We start from the raw sequence: 26,058 nt of genomic DNA on the forward strand, positions 1-26,058 counted from the left end.
ATAAAATAAAAGATATAATTTTGAAATCTTATTAAAATTAGAGATAATCTAAAACTTTAAAGAGATAATATTATCTCTAAGTTTAATTTCAAAATCTTTTAAATAAGATAAAAGATATATTTTTGAAATCTTATTAAATTTTGAGATAATCTAAAACTTTATAACAGAATCTCCCAAATCCCTTAAAATTAGGAAATGTTATCAGGTTGATTATTCTTTTCGAATTCTGCTAATGTTGCGAATCAAGGCATCTATTCACAACAACTGGACTCTAATCGCAACAAATGAAATGTTGCGAAATCGCATGATGTTGCGAGAATTACATATTATCTTGCGAGTAACATGTTGCGAATGTCCACTAATTATGTTGCGATCAGAACCTAGCATCACAGAATGTTGCGAAGGGACATATGTTGCGAAAAGTCACTAATGTTGCGAACCTTAAGATGTTGCGAGTATTACTTAAGATGTTGCGACGAGCTAATTTTGCAAGATATTGCGAGTATTACCTATTGATGTTGCGATCAGCCCATAAAATCACAGGATGTTGCGAGTACTCTTAATCGCAACAATTATGTTGCGAGTGCTTTAAATCGCAACAATGCTAATTACATCACAACAACTCCATTCGCAACATCTCTCATAACAACATCATTCGCAACATCTCTTATAAAACATCAATCGCAACATTACTTATGACTGCACTATTCGCAACATCTAAAATCCCCTAACCAAATTCGCAACATCACTTCGAAGAAATCGCAACTTTACTTATATCTTACATGTTGCGAAATGATCAGAAACCCTTATATATAACCTAACTGATTAAGGGGCCCTGCTCCGTTAAATTACTTAACTTAAATAACACTTATAGTTCACTTCTGCCCAACGGTGATGTGTAACCTAATATTGTTATTTAAGTCTAATTAAGTATGTCACTTAAAAGTGTATGTCCTAACATTATCAGACATTCGCATGACTTTAGTTTTGCTTAACTTAAACAACACTTCATGAGTTCACTTCTGCCCAATGGTGATGTGGTAGCTTAACAAAGTTGTTTTAGTCTAACTAAGCATAGTCATCTAAAAGATGAGTATCCTAAAATTGCTAGATACTCAAATGACATTAACTTTACCTTAAATACCTTAAATGTCTCAATTCTGCCCAACGGTGATTTGTGACATTTATGTATTGCAAACTTACCTTGTGCATAACAACTTGATTGTTCCAATTCTGCCCAACGGTGATTTGTTACAATTATTTTCGCACAAGAATTTTATACTTAAATAATACATTTTCTGCCCAACGGTGATCTATTTTATTTAAGTATAATAAAATTAATTTTGGTGTTATACTTAAAATTATCACATCTTCATAATGATCCTTACATTAATGATCCTTCATTAATGATCCTAATTTCAGTCTGCCTTATTAGATTACCCATAACATAAATCACTCTAAAATTCTTCTATAAAGTTTGAATCTCAAACCTAAATCATCCACTCTTATTACAAAACCTAAGAAGAGTTTTGCTTCTAAAAGGGTCTTATAAAATTTGCCCTTTTGAGTCTTGATTATCCATAAAGACTTGAAATTCTTACTGCTCATTCTGATAAAAGTATTACAGAAAAACACTTGAGCATAATCAGTGGGATAAATAAATATGTCTCTTATGATAATCAAGAACTCCTTACATGATTCCTATCAGGTGAGCAATTACGGATTCTAAAATTCCTAAGACTAACGTTTTTTTTTTTCTATGGAAATAATAAAATCAAAATAATTCCTAAGATGCATGCAAAACACTCTAATTCTAAATAAAAAGGTTAATTGGCATTTGTGAATACATCCTAATATTTAATTCCATGACCCATAAACTGAGAGCTTATACATGGAACTTAATGAAGTCTTTTCAGTGTATTACTTTTCCACCAGTACAATTAGACGCCTTAAGAATCAACTATAACACTCAGAAGTACTAAAGGAAACTGAGTGTGTTGCTAGCAATATATGTACAGGAAAAGGAATGCCTAAAAATTGAAAATCAAATGTTATTCACCTTATTACCACTAAACCTTAAAAGAGGATAGTTCTAAAGTCTTGAAACAAAATACAAGTACTGCTTCCAGCTCTAAGTTCTCAAAGGGAAAGTCTCACTGCAAAATCATGCCATTAGACTAGGCACGAGCAAAGAGACTATCCATACCTCAAGGGAACAGTTGGCTAAGAAAGGTAGTTACCAATTAATGATATTTAACTCCACTAATATTAATATCCCTATTAACACATGTTAGTTGAGTTTAGTTTTATACGTTTCCTTATCAGAAATCGATAATAATTAAGATGAGAGTCAGTGACTCATTTAATGTTAAGGTTGTAAGAACCATAAAAGCTGTTTTGTATTAAGCTTTATGATACCTTAAACATTCTAGAGTTTACTCAGAATTTAGTATCAATACTAAAGCTACATTTTGACAGTTATAAGGTTTTAAATGACCAAAACAAAGTCACTACTAACTAAAACTATCATATTATCGGTCGTTATTATCTGAATAGAAACCTTATAAGATAAAACTAAGCGATGCTACAAATTTCACAACCTTTTGTTATCATAGAAATGAGAATTTAACAAAAGATAAATGAGACTTACGTACTTCATCCATTAAGACCAAAATTTTCATGAGAAATCATGACTCGGTTGACAAAGGATGAATTGCCATTAAATCTCATTCTTAGTGATTTGAAAGCATGTGTTAAATGCCCTAAATATAAACTGGATAAAGGGAGTAAGTGAGGTCCACCATAAGTTAAAATTCACTGCTATTAGTGGAGCTTAGAAGAATATCAACTTGTATCTAATCTGTTTCCTACTGGACAAGTTCTTTAAAGAAATCAATTCATATATACTTATCAGTATTCCTTCTAAATATGTCCTTAAAATTTCTTATGAAATATGGACAATAAGGAAATCAAGTCTAAACTGTATGAAAGTTTCCTATGACATGAATCGCCAAAACTTGTATGGAGTTTTAGAGGCCTAAAAGATCAGTGGGAGCACTGAGTGTCCTTATATGCAAGAGATGGGGGAGAAACAACTTAATCTACCTCATAAAACATCCCTTGTATAAGACACTGCTCCATTATATCTTGTCTCCTTAACATTTAATGCTACTCCTAACAAATTTTGTTGGATACCTAAATATGGGAAAACTTAGATTTCTTACCAAGACTAATTAATATAATCCTCAATTAGAATTTATTGGTCTTCTGATGTTGACCCTAAGCATGCTGAATTCTTACATATTTCTAAGGTCAGTAGGAGCAGTAAAAGTCCTTATCATAACTTGGCTAAGTACAAGACGCGGGGGGAGAGATTGTCGCTTACTTTAACTCCGATTACACCTCTTGTACACCATACTGCACCAACTCTTACATACTTAGAAACTAATATTGCTCCTAATATACCTGAAAATATGAAACTCCTTATAAACCCAATAATCAACTCAGGAGGTCATCTAGGTCTCAAAGGCCTACTAACTTTGATGATTATGTACCCTACCTGACTAAAGATTAAATGGATTTTGGAAGGTTTAATGATCCTACCTCTTCTAATTAAACCATTAGTATCAATCAATCTTCTAAAATAGTATAACGTTTGGGATTTGGTTGAATTACCTAAAAGGTAGTCATTACTAAACTAAATCTGAATGAATAACGTTAATACACTAAAGATATGATTGATTGATAAAGGTATACTCAAGAGGGAATAAATTATCAAAGAACCTAGTTCCTTGTCTTACAAAAGGTTACTTTGAGGATCATCACTGTTCTAGTAGCTTATAATAATTTAGAGCTACATTACATGAACATTAAAACAACTTTCCCTAACACTGGCCTACATGTTCGTAAAATAACCTGTAAGTTCTAAACTGAAGGTTAAGAACACTTAGTTTGTAAGTCAATAAAATCCATGTATGGGTTGATGCAAGAATCAATAATGAAATCATAATGCAACTCTCTTCATCAAGAACTAAGTGGATTGATTTACATACCTCAAGATGAGTGGGAGCAACTAATGTAAACTTGTCCTTATATAGATGACATTCTTTTGACAAGTATATGTTACATGAGTCAAAGTATTGTTAACGCATATCTTGACCTAATCAATCTCGGAGATACCTCTTATTTAATAGTTATCAAAATACACCGAGATAGACTCATTAGTTTTATATGTTTTACATGAAACGGGTCCTTACACTTGTAACATACAATATTGCTCTCCTTTAGAGGCTAATAGGATAAATGAGATTATTTCCTTATGCATCATTAATTAGATGCCTTAAGAAGGTTCAAATCTATACTCGTTTAGATATTGGTCACATTGCTAAACACTAGACTAATTATTTCTATTGTGAAGCATCTGATAAAATATCACAATATCTCTAAGAAACGAGACACAATAATTTAAAGAAGAAGAAGTGAGAACTAAAAAACGGTTGACTACTAATATTCTAACTTTGTCAACTTCTGGGTATATCCTTATGTCAGCAGACATTACTATCTCATGAAGGAGTCCTAACTAACTGATAACAACGACCTAAGTTATAATGACATAATATGTTGCTGATCATAACGCAACGTGTCACTAAATGTTGTTGGAAAACTTTATCAGTTGACTCATAATTTATTAACTTCATATAAATCCAATATTGAAGACTTATTGTGATAAAGTCAGCTACCCTTATTTCTTGAACAGTAACAGTTCAAGCGGAGCTGCATTAGAATTCGATACAAGTCTAAATTATTGTTCGCTTATGACTTAAGAACAAATAGAGGAAACTAAACTTTTGTATCGAATGCATTCATGATATGCTTATGGATCCACTAATTAAAGGTCTGTCACCCATAAGTCTCCTAAATGGCCAATAATAGAGACGGGTTTTACCAATGACCAAGCGCAACTGCGTATCGTACTATGAATGATTAATTATTAATTTTTCCTCATACGTTGAAAATTTGTTTTGTCTCTAAATACGTTCATGCATGCCTAAAGACGTATAGACACTAATTATACAAATCAACGGTAAGGGCTTATTTGTCAATTTGATCCTAAAGTTAGGTTTTAAATTTGAGTTGTAGTATGATTAATGGGGGTCCTGAGTCGAATATTGATTCAACGACTGTATTTCTCTGCTGCAATTTGGGTTTAGAACTAAAATGAGTATTAACCTCTGATCAGACTAATCTAATGCTCATAATAAATAATTACTAGGCCAAGTGGGAGAATGTTAGAATAAATATATTTTATATATATTTATATATGGCCCTTATAATTATTTATCTTATTATTGATCATTGACCTAAATAACCTTATGTTTATAACTGGTAAATCCTTGATGGACGGAATTACCCTTACTAACATTAATAGGGTTTCCCCTTGGGTGTATATATAGAGAGCTTATTAGAGAGGTTAATAACTAATGATGAATAATAACACCATAAGAATCATCCCCTACCTCTCTCTCTCAAATCGTGTTCATCAAGAACACCTAATCTCCATCCTAACCATACACCCTAAAGGGGAACTCGATCAGATTAAGAAGATGTCAATCTCAAACATCACTGGATTATCAGGTATTACATATTTCCTTGTTTACATTATATCATCGATTATAGAAACTGATCAACAGGTGTTAGTCAGCAAATGTTGGGTTTGAGCCTCACAAGAGGCCCAAGGTGGAGAATAAATAAATTAGTTCTTAGTTGTTCGTATAATTAAAACAAATAATAAAAAGAAAGGAGAAAAATATAAGTCTTTTAACGTAGGATAGAAGATGCCTAAAACTCACTTAAATAGATTGTGAGCGTCCAAAGATACAATGACTTAGGTGATGTTTGTTTTTGCTTCAAACATCTTCAGGAGAGTAATGTCTGCAGGAGCGCAGACAATCAGCTGTGAAGACAGTTTGTTTTTTTAAAAGAATAAGATCTGCAAACAGCTTATAACTTCTTAAAACAAAAGCTATTGAAACATGCTTCAAACGTCTTCATCCTCCACAACCGGTCGTCCAGCCCTTCCAACCCTAGCCACCGCCTCCGTCGCTCCTCCACTCGCCGGCAGCCATCGCCACCGCCTCTGCTCCTCCAGGTACACTCCTTCTCTTCCTCTCTCCCTTGGTTCCGGTCGCCATAACCACCGCCATACCGCCTCCTGCTCTCTCCCTTGGTTCGGTCGCCATACCGCCGCCATAACCACCGTTCGACCACCTCCGTCGACCCCCCGCTGCTTCATCATTAAACCGTTCGACCACCGTTCTCGTTGGTTACACAACGAAATATTACGATTGCATGTTTTGCACTTCACAATTTTATACGGAAAGAGGGTTTAAGCGATGACCTTTTTGATGAATATGATCACCCAAATGTACGTTTTCAAGATGGATATGAAGATGCACAAGATAATGGTGAAGAAGGAGAAGCTCGACATGGAAGTGCAGCGGATCGTGAATTCATGAGTCAACTTCGAGATCAAATAGCACAACAATTAATGCAAAACAATGTGCTTTGAGTTTATTTTATGTTATGTGTTTTTTAAACTTGTTTTTAATATTATAATTTTATGTAACTTGAATGTTAAATAACTTCTATCCAGTGAGATAAGTTTGATAATTTACATATTTTCAGTTTATGCAGACAGTATCAACTTATAAAAACAAACAGTCTTATTTTTTCAGCTTACAGAGCTTCAGACCACATCTTCAGCTGCAGACATAAAAACAGATGAAATCAGCTTACAGACAGTTTATGTCTGCAAAAACAAACAGCACCTTAGACTTATTAACTTCCAACAACTTTGAGTCTTTGACGTATCCTGTAGGTATGTGAAATCAAACTTTTCAACAATCTATGAAGCTTTCACATCAGAACCTTTATAATCATGATGAACATAATTCATAGACTTATTATTGAAACAATAGATAATATTGACCTGTATGTCGCCCTCACATATCAACGTATCACTAATAACACACAATACTAAACATATTTCAAACTTTTTCAAAAGTAAATAACTCGTAAGTTTAAGTGCTTATTATTTTTTTTACTGAACAAATACAGTTCGGTTGTTTCATTCCTAACTCCTTCTCCTTCTTTATTCTTATAATTTAGCGAAATCACGTGAGACACTACTCTGTTTTATTACCCATATATAAGGATCATGTGAGAACTATTTTGAAATTGAGAACTTTGAGAACTATTTTAGATCACAAAAAACATTCATCTTAACAAAAAAATATATAAAAAAATATAAAACAAAAAAAAACTCGAAAATAAAAAAAGTAAAAAAAACAATTTTTTTATTTTTCATCCCGGTTTTTATAAAAAAATAAAAAAAATTGAAAAAAAAATATTGGTTTAACAAAATTATACACATATGTATAATACTTATTTTTTAAATTTTATACACGTTTTTTATACACATATGTACAATTTAAGGTAAATGATAATGTACATATATGTACATTACGTAACTAGAGATTAAATAAAATTATACACATGTGTATAATACAAAGTGTTTTTTTTATGAAACCATGATGAAATATAAGAATTTAGTTTTTTTCTTACTTTTTTAAAATAACTCATAAGTTGCTTAATATAAGTAATCTCTAACACCCTTCTAGAGATGAGAAATTTGATATGAGAGATTTAAAATAAATAGAGATCAACTTAGAAAAATCGTGAATTTTAATTATGTTATAAGTATGATGATGTCGTAAATGTTCTAAGTAAATGTGTTCTCTTTATTTCAGGCTATGCTATATTTGCTAATACGTTACCAATGGTCTTTTCTACCAATTTGTTTAACCTATTGAGATAAATTTCTTTTGTGGTTAGTCCTTTTTGGGGTCAAGTTATGAAGCGGGATAACGCCTACAACTCTATGGTTTCATTCACTTTTATAACATTCGTCAGGGTATCTTATCATTCGTTGAAAGCTCTCTATCAATGAGAGAGTGTATAAACTATGGGTGAAAATATGGAAGCATCAATCATATTGGATGACCAAACTATTTGGGAATTAATGACTTGGAATATATTAAGAAGAGAGAACAATCAAATATACAATATATTAAAAAGAACCATTTCGTAGGTAAATTATATCATAAAAGGTTGTTATTTGAATATTGCCTTTGGTGAAACAATAATACAATATTCACTAAATTGTTCATCCTTACCTAATCCACAATATAGCACCTAACCTAGTTCCATGAAATTAGTAAATGCTTTTATTTGGAGATGTTTCTTCTAGAATTCATTTTGGATTATATTTGACAACGAGGTTGTTATGTTATTATTCTAGGACCAGAAGCTTTATTATTCAAATCGAGTATTAAAAAAAATCCTTAAATCGGTTCTAATTGAAACTGAATTTCAATTTGGGTTTTCACATTCCAATATTTAAATCTTGTTTTGAGTAACGCTATAATAATTAGTTAAAGAAAAATTGGATTTTAACAATCCAAGGTAAATAGAAAAAAAATAATGTATCAAGTTTTATCTCATTTAACTTTACTCTATATAACCAACTGCCTCAATCAGTTAATCATTAAAGTTGAATAAGTTGTAATTTCATGCATAATCATATTGAAATCACCATATTTTTTTCAGTAAAGTCGGCAACGTGGACTTGATTTGAAAGGTTAACGAACAAAGCTAAGCTTACTTGATTAGAAAGCTTAACGAACAAAAGCAATCAAAGTGATTTGTACTATTTTATTTTATGTTTTGAACGTTTTTTTATCTTCAAATTTACATATAAAGTACACGACCCATTCTTTTTGTTATAAAAGTCTTATAAAATAATCAAAACTTTTTAGTTTATATTACTTAAGAAAAAAAGGTGATTTAATTTGATATATTCGTATATGTATACATAAGCATGTATAAAAATACACACACACACTAGTGGGTGTCCATCACTTTGCGGCATGTTCGTAACGTTAAATGTTGATCAGTTCTTCACGTTAGTATTGGGAAAACATGATAATATGATAAACCTACAATAACATACGTACCTGTTACAACAGAGAAGCAATGAATCATGATGTAGACGAAATGATTGTCAGCTTCGTCGAGTTTCTTTTTAGGATGTATAGTTTAGGATGTGGTTTAGGGTTTATGTGAATATCGGCTGGTTTTCGACATAAACCGCAAACCAAACTGTTCGTTACGGTTTGAAATTTTTGAAACCGTGATTCTAAACCGATGACCGGTTTGAGCGGTTTCAAACCGAAAAACCACCCCCCCTAAGTGTGTATAAGTCCTAGTATATTAACAGCTTGTCTATCTTTACATGTGAAAGGTGTTTTTTCATCTTGCCACAACGACAAGATTAACATACGTAAGAAAGATATGAAACTGTGGACTCTAAGATTCCATCAATTTGGAGTTTTGATTTGGGATTCTTGTTAATGTGCCCAAGTAGAAAATGGCATAGATAGTTTGATTACAATCGACTTTGATTGTATAGTGCTATGTTTATAGATAGAGTTCGTATTTGCTTGTTTAGTTTTAAGAGTATATTGATAAAGGTATCAGTATCAGTATCACTACATGAGCCATTGGTTCTGTTTCATAGATCTCAATGTGAAGCCATGCCTCTAAATAGACTACATTGTTTATAAAATTCAATATGTTTCCATAATGGAAATCATAACTAAAACCTTGCTCATGCAGTCAATAAGCTGAAACAATATTTCTAGTTAAGTTTGGTACATAACAAACATTGTGTGTACAGGTTATAATTAAGTAACAAGTTGCCCCAGATCTTAAAGCATTTTTTCAAAGCAGGGTCGGCAAGAGGGTCATCAAACCCCAGCAACTCAGCCAGTGGCGGCCCAACTTTTTTGGTGGCATATAGCAAATTAAATATATGAAGCTTTTTTCTCAAAATATATAATTTTTTTGCTTACGATCATAACACGTTCGATATGGTAAAATCAAGTAATAAGATTTTATATGGGACATTTTAGCTACTCTGATTCAAAATTCGACCAATATAAATAAATAAGAAGAACTTTAACATAAGCCAACTAATATGAACTTAGTCGATCTAACGAAGGAGAAAAAATACGCTATCAACTAAGCGAAAATCTTGAATCATGAAAGACGGATGTAAACAATCAAACTTTTGAAACCTTGACCCATGAATATCCGTTATTTGTGAGTTCTGAGGGTTGATGATGTTTATCATAAAAAAATAATAAATACTCTTAAAAAGAAACAATCAAACTAACCAACATGATAAAGTCTTTCTTTTAATCAAGACAAAAATACGAATTTTGTCCTTTAAACATACCTGATTTACGAATCAAGTCCTTTATAATGTTTACTTTTAGGCGATGTCCTTTACATGCTTTGTTTATTTGATTTTCGTCCTTTAAGCTAATTGTCATCCAATTCCTACGTTAAGTTGATGCACGTGAGTAACATGTGAGGGTTTTTTGGTCTTTTAACATGTCAATTATCTCTCCTCTCTCTTAAACCATGACAACACACTAGATTAATCACACCAAAATATCTTTAACATGTCTACGTGTTACTCACGTGCATCAACTTAACGGAAATGACAAAAATCAAATAAACATAACATGTGAATGACGCCGCCTGAAAGTAAATATTTTAAATGACCTGATTCGTAAATCAGATATGTTTAAAAGATAAAATTTGTATTTCTGTCTTTAATCAAATAGGGAACACATGCTAGAAATTTGTATTACATGGTATTTAAAAAAAATACAAAATAAAAAACACAAGGAAAATTGATTACGAAGAAGATAAGATAAAACGGATGGCCAATAAGAAAGTAAGATAGATTCGAACCCATGCCTCCATGGAAAAAAAACAGCAAGCATACCGCTACACTGCATATTATTTGCTTCTTAAAACTGCAAGCTATATATTAATATGACTGTCAAAGGTATATATTTATTTCAAAAATGAGTCTTAAAGTTTTTGGGGCCTAAAGCTAGGGCTTTAGTTTCCAATGTTGTTGGGCTGGCCCTGAACTCAACAAGGGCTTTAAACCCCTAATTTAAAATAAAAGTTATATGATTGCTATATATGTTAGCAAATTGGCTTAGTAGATTCGAAGTAACCATTGGAGTAAAAAGGACAAAGAGTTAAAGTCATCTTCAAAAGAATCCATTTCACAATTAGCAAATTCAAAATGACGAAAATTTGTAATTCCCTAATATTAATATTGATGGGTTTGTTTCGTGATGATACTATTGGAACATATAATGGCACCATGATGGCCACCACATCAATCTTTGTTTTTGTTTTCTTTTGTTTTTATTTTAAAATTTCTTGTATGCTACTTTTCGAGACCTACTCATTTTTGTTTATTACATTTACATAGTATCAATATTGACTGTATTCATGTCAATAAGCAGACACAAAACGTGAGTTTTTTTTTTCTCTCTTTTTGTGTTATTTATTTTGGTCTACTTATTTATATTTACAAGTTACTGTAGATATCATAACGAATTTTATCCATAGCAACCAAACACATGTTAATGCATCGTCACAACATGACGAGTATAGAAGTAGTTTGATACAAAACGACTAGCCTGGTGGTTACTTCACTTTGAGAGCATTATGCTCGTAAGAAATAAAAGTTATTTAGAAAATGGACCCTGAAATTTAATTAGCTTTAAGCCCGGCCTTCATATGGTTAAAGTCAGCCTTGCTTAGAAGCCCATGTCTCTAGCATTCTTGTATTTAACTTGATATTTGTTCTTATAAAGCTTGAATTTTTATCAGCAATCTAGATATTATCATGCTATACATATATTTCCTTTTAGCATATCCTCTTAAAAATTCTTCTTTTTGTGTTACCTTCATGATCTTTTTTTTTTCGTAGTATAACTTTAAGATGTTAACGAGCTGAAACGCTAAGCTTGAGCTCGGCTCGCACAAAAACTCGAGCCAGCTCGTGGCTCAACGAGCTAACACCATTTTTCAGAAAAAAATGATTTTTTTTCATGTTTACACTTTAACAATTAAATTGCTTATTGAAATGTAATAACTATTATACTTTGATTCCCAATCAAAATGGAGTAACCTACTTGAATGAAGAAACCGCAATAAAATGTAAAACATCATTGGGAGACCATAATTGCTAAACTAATTAATAAATATGATATATACTAACCGTAAATAGTTATATATGCCTATAAGGTAAATACCGAATAGTAAATAGGCTTACGGTCAACATGCTATAATTAAGAATGCCAAATTAAAGGAAAAATAAATGATGGTCAATGCTTAGTTAACTAAATTAGAGAACAAATTTTTTGTATTTAATGCACCTTATATATATATATAAAAGAAATCGAGCTATCGAGTCGAGCCTACGAGCTGAGACACGAGCCGAGCCACCCCATGCTCGAGCTCAACTCGATTACAAAACGAGCCGGCTTGGCTCGGCTAGAATTTAAATCAAGCTTTTTTCGAGTTTTTTTCGAACGAGTTTCGAACGAGCTTAGAGCCATGAGCTTTTTGAACACGCCTACACCCATCTAGGTATCATAGAAAGATAAGTGTGGTAACGAGAACACTCCATCCACCTTAAATTTTAGTCTTTAGCCAAAGAACAAACACTCTTGTACGTAGAGGTGCACAAAAAACCCGTATCCGGAAGCGGACCCGAAAAAAATACCCGGAACTGGTTTTTTTTATACCCGGCTATTCTATACCCGAAACCGGAACCGACCCTACCCGTAGGGTATAGATAGGGTATGCATTTTGAGGTCAATGCCCGTACCCGATTTATATCCGTAAATACCCGGACCCGGTCATACCCTATACCCGATACCAATTTTCTAATACCCGAAATAATACATGAGTTTTTATAGTATATTTTTATGTTTATTTCACAACTTTTATGTTTAAGCTTTTATAAAATTCATATTACTAAGTAAATAATTTGTAATTAAGTGGATTTATGATTTTTGTAATATAGTTTAATTCATTACAAAACAAATTTAAATTTTAAACAAGTTAAAGAATGTATAAAAAAAATAAAAATTCAAAACGGGGTATTAATACCCGGTCGTACCCGGTTCCAATACCCGAACCCGATCATACCCTACCCGGGTACATAGGGTTGAGTTTTTCTCCTCAGTACCCTACCCGAACCCTACCCGCTTTATCTCAATACCTGATTTTTCAATACCGGATCATACCCGAACCTGGGTATTAGAAAAAACCCGATTTATGCACCTCTACTTGTATGTAAACAACACAACACGTGTTCCTCCCAAACGGGCCTGAAGCCCAATCAAACCGGCCCAATAGAGGAAGTAAACCCTAAGAAGGACCCCTCTATAACTAGAAACGCACATTGCATCTGTTTTTATTTCATATTATTCATATCCATAGCTCCCTCTAAATTTAGAGTTGTATTTCATTGTTTTTTTTTGTAAAATTAATAAAGGGCAATGACGATGCTATGTGATAAGGTCTCGTTCGTCGTAATGGTGATGTACAAATCACCTTGCCGACCATCCTGTTATATCACCACCCATAAACTGAGTCCTTTTATTGATTAACTGGCCTATGATTAAATTCTATATCAAAGACAAGCATATGTCTGAATTTATCCGTGTTGTTTCTTCTAATCTTCTCAATGAGGCCGTTTTTTAATATGTTTTTTAGTTTTCTTTATTGTGTTTATCTAGTTTACTTTATGTTGAAGTCTAATTGTTTGTTTAATGTTTGAAAAATCTTTAATATTTTATTTGTATTCCTTTTATTTTATAAGTTTTTCGAATTTACTTTGAAGATTGAGGAGTTCAAATGATGATCATTAGCATAGTTCAAATGATTTCTATTGTGATTATAAATTATTTAGTCTTTCGCTCCTATCTGATGAACTTCTCATCCTTATTAGGTTGTGCTTTCATAAGTTGCCATATGCTTTAATTTTTTATTAAAGATGTTGTATTCTGAACTATTTTAGGTGTTGGTACCACCCTGCATCGAAGATATGTCGATTCCTCCTGTGTTAAGTCACTACTGATGATGCTTGCTCTCATCGTTTGATGGTGTTTTGTTAAGTGATGGGGTGTGTGTTGCCAGTGGTGATTTGCTGGGTTGGAATTGATATATCTTTGATATATAGTGGTACAAGTGGTGTTTATTCCTTAAGAAAAAGGAAAACGGGGAAGTAAAAAAAAGGGAAATGGTGTTACCCACCTGTCAAACATCCACAATGCCCCAAGCCATAATTTTAAAGACGAGTAGGAAAATATTTACATTTAATCCGCTGGTGGAGTAGGGATTAGATTCTTTTTTCACTTTTAGCTTTTAAGTATTTAAATATAATCCAAATGATATTATAATGCAGTACCTGGTAACCCGGCTGGTAAGTATATTAGCTATAAAATGGGAGGTCATGGGCTCAAACCCCTCCCAACCCGTTTTTGGTAACATTTTTTTAAATACATTTCCATTGTTTACTTGTTTTTAAATAACTTTTCCCGCTAACTTATTTTTTGTTGTAGCTTTTTTGAGTAACTTTCGCCATTCAATTTTTTTTTGAAGAACAAGTTATCAACCACGTTTTCACAAAAAATGTATTTATAATTATCCTAATCCGCCATTGGTAGTGGAGAAGTAAGTTCAATGATGGATACACCATTTCCCTTTTCTTTTTTTTACTTCCCAGTTTTCCTTTTTTTTACTGAATAAACACTACTTTAAAAAAATTCACAAGCGCTTTGGGTAGTAGCCACTATACTTGTTTTAGTTGTTTGTCTATTAGGATTTTCTCATAATACAATTGGGACTGGTTAGTAAACTTAGTAAATATTGTTAGATTAGATATTTAAATTAGTAAGTTTATTTTTTTTTTGATAATGGTAGTTGGTTTGAATAATATTTTATGCAATTGTAGATAAATTTGTTTGTCTCGACGGTTTTTTTAAAGCACGTATACATACATGTGTACTTTACGGAGTATAAGAGTATGTACAATAATATTTTTACTTAAGTAAGGTTGTTTATATTAAGCACTAGGTTATAACCCGTGTATTACACAGGACGAGGTACCAAACATTTTAAAATTAAGAATTTGTATTAAGTACATACAAATTATATTAAACATTGTTTCATTTACACTTGCATATTATTTTACTTGAGCATCCATGTACTCTTAAACACTCATTTAAGACTTAAAATAGTAGCAGCTATTTATAACTGCATGATGCAATTAATCCATAATACCTTTCAGGCTTCATCAGTAATCAAATCATAAAAGTAGTAGCCAATTTTAAGTGTGAGCTTACATTGTCGAATCATCATTAATGCTCATTTTAAGCATATATATTAAAGTCTAGCTATAAATATCATTTGCATATTAACCATTCTCAAACGGGCTTGGCTCTGCAAATTATTAAAAATTGATTACGTGGATTGATCCTTTTTGTATACATTTAATTGCCTCCAACATATTCCAATAATTTACATTTATAAACTAAATTTAGGTTCCTTTAGTTTCTCCTAAGGCTCTTCAACACCATATCCTGTAAGGCCCCGTCACCGGTAACCCTACTTTCGTGTTGGATTTACTCATAAACGCAGTTCTAAATATCAGAGTTAATTAAAAACTTTACGCGGAATATAAAACTTTCATAAAACATTACATATCAATTCATAATCATGTCTTAAAACATTCCTCTTGTCTTTCAAAATCAAAACATAACTTATAAAACATATCAGATCTTCAGATGCCAGGCTTTAGTCTTCTGCCATGTGTCCTCCACTCAAGCCAGCTGTCTCAACCTACTCACCTGCGTGCATACTAAAAGTCAGCTACGCTGAGTGAGTTCTAGTTAATCATACAATACCATACAATACCTTATTACATACATACGTACTTAACCTCATAACTTTCTTTCATACACACATAAGTACCATACCTTCATTCTTACTTACATACTTTCTTTCTTACTTACATACTTTCTTTTCATTCATAATCATACGTTTTAAAGAGTCTTTCGCCCTATAACCTCACAGATATTATAAGGGTCTGGTCCCTAACATCACAGATATTATAAGGGTCTGGTCCCTAACATCACAGATATTATAAGGGTCTGGTCCCTAACATCACAGATATTATGAGGGTCTGGTCCCTAACATCACAGATATTATTAGGGTCTGGTCCCTAACATCACAGATATTATTAGGGTCTGGTCCCTTGTTTTCGAATATTAGTAGGGTTCGATTCCCTCTTCGTTACCATACAACCATACATCATACCTCGAGTATTATTAGGGCTCGGTACCCTTTTCGTAACCATACAACCATACAACCGTCATTTCCTTCTTTTATTAACTTTATTACGTTCATACACATAAACATACATATCATACTTGCCATATTTATAACGTTACAACCTGACAGTACGTGCAATATCCGAAGATCGTTCACGAACCATCAAGCAATCATTCATACATATCACATATTTCACATATGGCTTTATAACGTTACAACCTGACAGTACGTGCAATATCCGAAGATCGTTCACGAACCATCAAGCAATCATTCATACATATCACATATATCACATATGGCTTTATAACGTTACAACCTGACAGTACGTGCAATATCCGAAGATCGTTCACGAACCGTCAAGCAATCATTCATACATATCACATATATCACATATAGCATACACTTATCACTTAGGATAAATGTATTAACAACACATCAAGTATGCACACAGCCCCGAAAACATAACAAGGAATGGGGCTAGAAACTCACCTGGATCCTGTTACGCTCGCCGTTGATCGTAATTCCTTTCTTTAACTGGGCTCGGCTAACTGTATAATATTTACACATATCAATTAACTACTACTACTAGTTTTGTATTTCTATCTATATATGACCCACAACGAACGGGGGTCCGGGGGCAGCGCCCCTGGCAGCGGGGTTCTAGGGGCGGCAGCCCCTAGCGGGGTCCAAGGGGCAGAGCCCCTGGCTGGGGTTAAGCTGCCAGGTTAGCTTGGAAAAATTTTATTTTCGATAACTGCCTTAACACATTTTCCATTAGGTTTTTAATTTATTTTATAAACGAACTTCACTTCAGGCGAAGTTAAACCTTAGGCGAACTTGGCTTCAGGCGAAGTTAAACCTTAGGCGAACTTGGCTTCAGGCGAAGTTATACCTTAGGCGAACTTGGCTTCAGGCGAAGTTAAACCTTAGGCGAACTTGGCTTCAGGCGAAGTTAAACCTTAGGCGAACTTGGCTTCAGGCGAAGTTAAACCTTAGGCGAACTTGGCTTCAGGCGAAGTTAAACCTTAGGCGAACTTGGCTTCAGGCGAAGTTAAACCTTAGGCGAACTTGGCTTCAGGCGAAGTTATACCTTAGGCGAACTTGGCCGTAGGCGAAGTTATCCTTAGGCGAAGTTACGCTTGAAGGCGAAGTTACGCTTGAAGGCGAAGTTCATCAGGCGAACTTAATCTTGCAGGCGAAGTTATCGCGCTGCAGATCTGTTTGCCCATAACTCCTTCGTTTCTTAGCCAAATAACTCGATTTTGGTACCCACGGAATCGTATGATCGGCGCCTACAAATCCCAACCATCAAATCGGCCTAAAATCGACGTTTTAGGGGTCCGATTTGGGCAGTTTGGGTTTCGGGTCCGGTTAACCCATCCAATCCTAACCATTTACAGTAATAATAGCTTTGTTGGATTGTTCTTACCTTACCAACTCAGATCTATCAACAAAATCTCGGGTTTCGGCTTCGAATCTTGATCGGTTATTAAGTGTGTGTTTTGAGGAGTGTGTGGAGTGTGTGTGGGGTTTGGTGAGAAATGAGATATTTTGGGATTTTGGGGGTATTTATATCCCTGAAATCCCATTCTCATTTATCCTATCTCAATTAATCCAAGTCCATGACCCGCTCCTACTCGATATTAATAATTAAAAACGCGAAATCACTAACATAACTTTCTTTATTCAACATTATAAATTTTAGGATGTTACAAGTCTTCCCCCCTTAAGGAGGTTTCGTCCCCGAAACCTAACTATTACATAAACAAACTAGGGTAAAACTTGCGCATCTCATCCTCGGCTTCCCAAGTAGCATCTGATCCCTTGCGGTGTTTCCATATTACTTTTACCAAAGGTATAGTTTTGTGACAAAGCTGCTTCTCCTTGCGATCAACGATCTCTATCGGTTGCTCGATGTAGTTCAATTGTTCATCAACCTCAATGTCCATCAATGGTACGTGAGACGTGTCATCAGCTAGACACTTCCTCAGATGAGAAACATGGAAGGTTGAATGAATTCCTTCTAACTCATCGGGTAAATCCAGCTTATAAGCTACCTCCCCCACACGATACAAAATTTTAAATGGTCCAATGTACCTCGGACTTAGCTTCCCTCTCTTTCTAAAACGGATAATTCCTTTCCAAGGCGAGACCTTAAGCATCACATAGTCGCCAACGTTAAACTCAATTGGTCGTCGCCGCTTATCTGCATAAGACTTTTGTCTGTCTTGAGCGGCTTTCATTCTTGCTTTGATCTGATCGAACTTTGAAGACGTTTCTTGAACCACTTCTAGGTTTCCCATTTCTTTCTGACCAATCTCACCCCAACACACCGGGGTTCTACATCGTCTACCGTAAAGCATCTCAAACGGTGGCATACCAATACTCGAATGGTAACTGTTGTTATAGGAGAACTCTGCCAGATGCAGATGATCATCCCAACTTCCACCAAAATCTAAAACACAAGCACGTAGCATATCCTCAAGGGTTTGGATCGTCCTTTCGGACTGTCCATCGGTTTGAGGATGGTACGCCGTACTGATGTTCAACCTCGTCCCCATAGCTTCATGGAATTTCTTCCAGAATCTTGAAGTAAACCGTGTATCTCTATCAGACACGATCGATAACGGTACTCCATGCTTGGTTACAATTTCTTTAATGAACAAGCTTGCTAACGTTTCTGACGAGATGGCCTCTCGTATGGGTAGAAAGTGAGCACTCTTGGTCAAACGGTCCACAATCACCCAGATGGTATCATGTTGCTTAGCTGTACGAGGTAGCTTAGTTATGAAATCCATGGTGATGTGTTCCCATTTCCACTCAGGTATCTCTAGCGGTTGCATCATCCCATAAGGCTTCTGATGTTCGGCTTTGACTTGTAAGCAAGTTAAGCACTTACCGACATAATCTACTACATCATTCTTCATTCCAGGCCACCAGTAATCCCTTTTCAAGTCTTGGTACATCTTTGTAGCTCCAGGATGGATTGAGTACCTTGACTTATGAGCTTTATCTAAGATTCGACTTCTAAGATCACCATGGCGTGGAATCCACATACGGTCAAATCTAGTTTTAACTCCATGAGTGTTTTCCATCAACTCATCTTGCTGGCCATAAATCCTTTCTTTCTTTACTAACCCTTCGTCTACTAACACTTCAGACTGCACTTTGATGATTTCTTCAAAAAGACTTGAGTTCAAGATCAACTTGTATGACTTCACGGTTGCAAGGACTTCCTCATTCTTACGACTTAACGCATCAGCGACCACGTTAGCTTTACCGGGGTAATACTTAATCTCACAGTCGTAATCCTTTATCAATTCTAACCATCTTCTCTGTCTCATGTTCAGTTCTTTCTGCTCGAAGAAGTACTTTAAACTCTTATGATCGGTATAGATAGTACACTTAGTACCGTACAGATAATGCCTCCATATCTTAAGAGCATGCACTACGGCTGCTAACTCCAAATCATGCGTCGGATAAGTACTGTAACATCTGCCCGAATCCGACCCGACCCAGGTACCCGTTTCCCTTATCCGATCTCTTTCTTTTATGATTTAATATTTATTTATACTTATATTTTTTTAATAATATATATTTTCCTTCCCGCCTCTCTCTCTCTTTCTTTCCGCCGTCCCCTCCCTCTTCCTCCTTCTCTCTTTCCGCCTTCTTTTCCCTCTTGTCGCCGTCCCGCCCTTACGCCTTGTTTCCCTCTTTTTCTTCTAACTCTTTGCTTGTCCTTTGGTTCTTCCCGCCTAGGGTTGTCTGCGCAGCTCCACGCGCCAGACTCCTTACAAGGAAGCCTCCGTGAAGACCACCTGTTTCAGCGATACGCGAGATGAATTCTTCTCGCAGCGCGCTAAGAATTTTAATTCTTCTCGCAGCGCGTGAAGAACGGTAGTTCTTCCCGCGACGCGCTAAGGATTTGTAGTTCTTCTCGCAGCACGCTAAGTGTCGTAGTTCATCCCTCGACGCGCGAAGAATTATAGTTCTTCCCGCGGCGCGCTAGGAATTTTAGTTCCTCCCGCGGCGCGCTAAGAAATGTGATTCTTCCCGCGGCGCGCTTAGAAATATAGTTATTTCCGCGACGCGTTAAGGTTAGTTCTGTCTGCCTTCGCGCTCGCGCTCTCTTGACCTTCTGTGTCTGCCTTCGCGCCTTAGCCTTCCCGCGCTGAATCCTTCGAGTTTTTCTGTTTAAATCTAGCCGTTTGCTTTTGTGTTGTCTTATCTTTTGAGCTGTTGACCTAATCTGCTTTATGTCTGAAAAGTTACTTTCGGCGCAGCATGCGCACCAACCCCATTGGTTGACAGATAAAGTGACTGACATAATCTTTTGAGAATCTGCTTTTGCCATGCTTGACCAGTACCTTTTTCTGATCGCCCATGCCTTTTTACTGTTCCCTGACAGCTTTATCTTGCCTCTGCAGCTGCCATATCTTTTGATATCTTTTGCTTTTGGAATCTTTTGCTTTTTGAGATCTTTTCCCCTTTTTCTGGATTTATGTCTCCTAGGGTTTTCCTATAAATAATAACATTATTTTCCTAACACTACACACACAAAACACTTACTCTCTCCTGTTTTCCTTGCTCTCTGCCGCCTCCCTCTCTGCCTCCGTCTTCCTCCCTGTTCTGCCCTGCTTTTCCGGTAATATATATATATAATAACTTACTTATTAATTATGCTAACTTATAATCAAGACTTAAAACAAATCGTTAAAACAATAATCTTTAATTATAGGTTAACTTGTGCTTGTTTAAAGTTGGTTCTTGCTTTATCTTACACCGCATCGTTATCAAGTGAGTAATCTCGTACCTAATCCCTTTTTGCTTTTAACGTTTTGGGATGTTCATGTGTTCATACAAACTTAGAGTCTTAAACTTGTTTATGAACTTTAGTCGCGCAGTATCCCATGTGTTGAGGACGTAGACTTGGCTGTTTATTTGTATGTGTGGATCATTAACCGTCTTGTCGGTCTATTCCGCAGTTTTCATGGTACCATTAGATGAACACGGGAGAACTATCGTTTATGATTTTCTCTTTTGTTTACACATGCACAGTTTGTTTTGTTTGTGAGCTCAATTGTGAGCACTGGCAGTCTTATGAATCTTAGAGTTGGTCCCGATCAGATTTCACCCTTGTTGACATACACATGATGCGCGCAGATTTATGGTTATCTATGTATTGTATTAAACTTGATTTCTCACCAACACGCAAGTGTTTGACGTTTTATTCTAACACATGTTCAGGTTTGCAGTAGCTGTTTTGAAGCTTGTGGACACGTAGGAAGTTTTCTTTATTTTTGACCTAGATTAAAATGTATCAAGACAAGTTATTGCTGTTCGAATATTATGATTTATAATATATTGATTTATGATGATTTATGTTATCTTATTTTTGCTTTGCGCGTGCGCGAACGAATGTATTTATTAAATATTGACACCCAATAGTGTCACGAGTAATGAAACAATATGTGGCGCCCCGATGTATAATCCGCCTTTGGTCGGGGTGTTACAGATTGGTATCAGAGCTCGTTGACTTTAGGATAGGTGGTTAGACGTAACGGCCTAGAATACCTAAGAGTCCCTTCTCGCGCATGAGAGAAATCTCATGTTTGCGCGCTTATTGTTAATTACTCGTTATTTATGAATATGCTCGCGCTTGCGCAGTGTATGATTTTATGTTTTATTTCGCGATATTTCGATTTTTGTTGAATTTCGATTTTTATTGATTTTACTTACATATTCGTTTGTTGGGATTGAAAATCCGAAAAGTCATGGTGATACATGAATAGTTGATTTTCAATTTCCATTTACGATTATGTTCTGAGGTTGGAGACTTGAAAAGTCATGGTGATACATGAATTGTCAACCTCCAATACTCATTTTCTTGTATATTTTATATTTTAGATTGAAAAGTCATGGTGATACATGAATCGTCAATCTCCAATACTCGTTTGCCCGTATATTTTAAATTGGGAATTCGGAAAGTCATGGTGATGCATGAATTGTCGATTCTTGATTCGAATTTGTTACCTTTATTAAGTCTGCATTAAAGTCATTTCTTTTACTTTAACTTTTGATAGTATCTGACTCCGTGAAACCAAGCTTTATAAGATTAAAACTTTGCGCTAAAACCAAGATATTAACTAAGATTAAAATTTTTATAGAATGCCTCCGCTATCTCGCCGATTTCAGAGAAGAGAAGCCTCGCGCATGCGTAGACAGCAACGTTCCCAGGAAATGGCCGCCGCAATAGCCCAAGCTTTGAGCCAAAACAATACCAACACCTCCAGTTATAACATTAAGTCCTTTAACGCGGGTAACCCTCCAAAGTTCACAGGTCTTGAAGGAGCCACCGTGATGCTCCAATGGCTTGAGAAAATAGAAAACACTTTCCTCCACACCCAATGCCCCTCAGACAGACGAACCCTATATGCTTCCAGTGTCCTGGAATCCAGAGCGCTTACATGGTGGAATGGAGTAGCTCATGCGCGTGGCGCAGAGGCTGCTTCTAGCATGACATGGGAGGAATTCAAGGAAATTCTGACGCGAGAATTCTGCCCTCCCAACGAAATTAAGCGCCTAGAGGAGGAATTCTGGAACTTGAAGCAATACAGCGGTGAAGCGCACGAGTACGCGACGCGCTTCCATGAACTAAGCCTGCTTGTCCCTCACCTTGTTACCCCTTCCCGCTGAGCCATAGAGAAATTCCTTGGGGGTCTCCCCATGGAAATTCAAGATTCTGTATGGGCCAGAAACCCAGTAACCCTCTCTGACGCCATCGAGTTGGCCGCTGTGCTCAGCGACAACCATGTCAGAGCAGGAACCCTGTTCCTGCGGGGAACAGAAAAGACCAAACTCACCAAGACTGTCACTGAACCAACAGAAACCAAACCTGAACCCTCGAACCGTAACAACCTCAAGCGCAGGAGCAAGGCCTATGCGCTTACCAACCCGCCCATAGTCCAGCAACCCGCATACCAACCTCCAGTTTACACGCCTAACCCACTATCAGCCTACCCAACTCCCCCTGTAGTTCACAACTATGCCCTAACCAATCCAGCACTCCCTGCCCCGCCAACTAAGAAACCTTACACAGGAAACCATCCCTTTTGCCCAACCTGTAGATTTCACCACCCAACCCAAACCCCGTGTCGACTTTGTAACCGATGTGGCCGTACTGGTCACACTGCTGAGAACTGTAGAGTCCTTCCCGCCAATCCAATTGCGCCAACACCACCAGTCTACCCGCAGAATCCACAACCAACTTACCAAAACCCACGACCCAGATCGTGCTTTAACTGCGGTGATCCCAGTCATTTCCGGAACGCGTGCCCGAGACTACAAGTGCAAATCACACAAGCGAATCCGGTGAACCAGATTTCGAACCAAGTGACGCGTGGACGAGCTTTTAACATAACCGCGCACCAAGCGCAAGCGAATAATGACGTAGTTAATGGTACATTTTTGCTTAACGGATTTTATGCTTCTGTACTTTTTGATACTGGCGCCGATCGAAGTTTTATCTCTCGCGCCTTCGAGCAGAAGCTTGCGCGATCCGCGCAACGATTTAAAAGAAGATTTTTCAGTTGAATTGGCTAATGGTGAAATTATTTTAATTAACTCGGTGATTAAAGATTGCACGCTTAACCTTAACGAAAACGATTTTCTAATCGACCTCATCCCTATGCCTCTTGGAAGCTTTGATGTTATCATTGGTATGGACTGGCTTACGCATAATCGCGCCGAAGTTATTTGCGCCAAGAAGTTGATTCGCATACCTCGAGAAAATGGTGATCTTCATATTTACGGCGAAAAACCCTCCAGTGGTCTTAAACTTATGTCTTGCGCCGAAGCCCGAAGGCTCATGCGGAAGAAGTGTGTTGCATTCTTAGCCCATGTGGTTAAACCTGCTGAAGAGAAGAAGCTTCGCGATATCCCTGTTGTGCGTGATTTCCCTGAAGTTTTTCCTGATGATCTTCCTGGTATCCCTCCCGCTCGTGAAGTCGAGTTTCGTATTGATCTTGTCCCTGGTGCTTCCCCCGTAGCTAAATCTCCTTACCGTCTTGCGCCCGCTGAGATGCAAGAATTGGCAAGCCAACTTCAAGAGTTGACTGCTAAAGGATTCATTCGCCCTAGCTCTTCGCCCTGGGGTGCTCCGGTGTTGTTCGTTAAAAAGAAAGATGGATCGTTTCGCATGTGTATTGATTACCGCGAGTTGAACAAACTCACCATTAAAAACCGGTATCCTTTACCGCGTATTGACGACCTCTTTGATCAACTCCAAGGTGCCTCTTGTTTTTCCAAGATCGATCTCCGCTCTGGTTATCACCAGTTGCGCATCCGCGATGAAGATGTTCCGAAGACTGCTTTTCGAACTCGTTATGGCCATTTTGAATTCTTGGTCATGTCCTTCGGTTTGACCAACGCACCCGCCGTTTTCATGGATCTAATGAATCGGGTGTGTAGGCCTTTCTTGGATAAATTCGTGATTGTGTTTATCGATGATGTTCTGGTGTATTCTAAGACCAAGGCCGAGCATGAGCAACATCTTCGGTTGGTGTTGCAAAAGCTTAGAGCCGAGCAGCTTTATGCTAAGCTTTCCAAGTGTGAATTCTGGTCTGATGAAGTACAGTTTCTTGGTCATGTTGTCAACAAGATGGGTATTCATGTTGACCCATCCAAAATTGAAGCAATCAAGAACTGGATTACGCCATCCTCTCCTTCTGAGATCCGTTCCTTTCTGGGCTTAGCTGGTTATTACCGGCGCTTCATTTCGAACTTCTCGAAGATCGCTTTGCCTTTAACAGCTCTAACGCACAAAGGTAAACCGTATATTTGGGGCTCGAAGCAAGAAGAAGCCTTTCTAACGCTCAAGCGTCTGTTGTGTGAAGCTCCTGTTCTTGCGTTACCTGAGGGTAATGATGATTTTGTCGTGTATTGCGATGCATCCAACCAAGGTCTCGGTTGTGTTCTTATGCAACGAGGCAAGGTTATCGCTTACGCATCAAGGCAACTCAAGGTTCATGAAAAGAATTATACAACTCACGACCTCGAACTTGGTGCAGTTGTTTTTGCCTTGAAGATCTGGAGACACTACCTTTATGGTACTAAGTGTATCCTTTACACTGACCATAAAAGCCTTCAGCATATCTTTGATCAGAAGGAACTTAACATGAGGCAACGCCGATGGAACGAACTCATCAGCGATTACGATTGTGAGATCCGGTATCATCCTGGTAAGGCTAATGTGGTAGCCGATGCGCTCAGCCGAAAACCCTGCCAACTTAACTGTATCTTGCCGCGCACCCAGCTTCACTTCGCGCCGATTCAAAACAACCTTGAATCGCGTATTCGTGACGCGCAGCGCGCATCCATCAGTAATGGTAACCTTCGCGCCGAGTTAGCGTGTGGCGCGGAAGCGCATTTTGTGCCTAATCGGAGTGGAATTCTCTGCTATCTCAATCGCATCTGGATTCCCTTTGATGAGAATCTTCGCGCTGATATCCTGAGTGAAGCGCATAAATCTCGGTATTCTATTCATCCCGGCGCTGATAAGATGTACAAGGATTTGCGCATTACTTATTGGTGGCCCGGTATGAAAAAGGATATTGCTGTGTTCGTAGCTAAATGTCTGACTTGTTCTAAAGTGAAAGCTGAACACCAACGCCCATCTGGTTTGCTCGAACAACCAGAAATTCCTACGTGGAAATGGGAATG

At 36.6% G+C, this 26,058-nt stretch overlaps 2 non-coding genes across 2 annotated transcripts; both read left to right on the plus strand.

The window, feature by feature from the left end:
* Nucleotides 1-13,497: 13,497 nt before the first annotated feature.
* Nucleotides 13,498-13,600, plus strand: LOC143531408 (small nucleolar RNA Z43). The gene has a single exon (XR_013135020.1). It is a non-coding gene; the product is annotated as a small nucleolar RNA Z43 (small nucleolar RNA).
* Nucleotides 13,601-13,851: 251 nt separating this feature from the next.
* LOC143531407 (small nucleolar RNA snR60/Z15/Z230/Z193/J17) lies at nucleotides 13,852-13,941 on the plus strand. Its single transcript, XR_013135019.1, has one exon. It is a non-coding gene; the product is annotated as a small nucleolar RNA snR60/Z15/Z230/Z193/J17 (small nucleolar RNA).
* Nucleotides 13,942-26,058: the final 12,117 nt, after the last annotated feature.

This window comes from Bidens hawaiensis, unplaced genomic scaffold (assembly GCF_021521415.1).
Source record: "Bidens hawaiensis isolate Kalapana, Puna unplaced genomic scaffold, B.hawaiensis_p1.1 tig00009159_1, whole genome shotgun sequence".
Classification (NCBI taxonomy): domain Eukaryota; kingdom Viridiplantae; phylum Streptophyta; class Magnoliopsida; order Asterales; family Asteraceae; genus Bidens; species Bidens hawaiensis.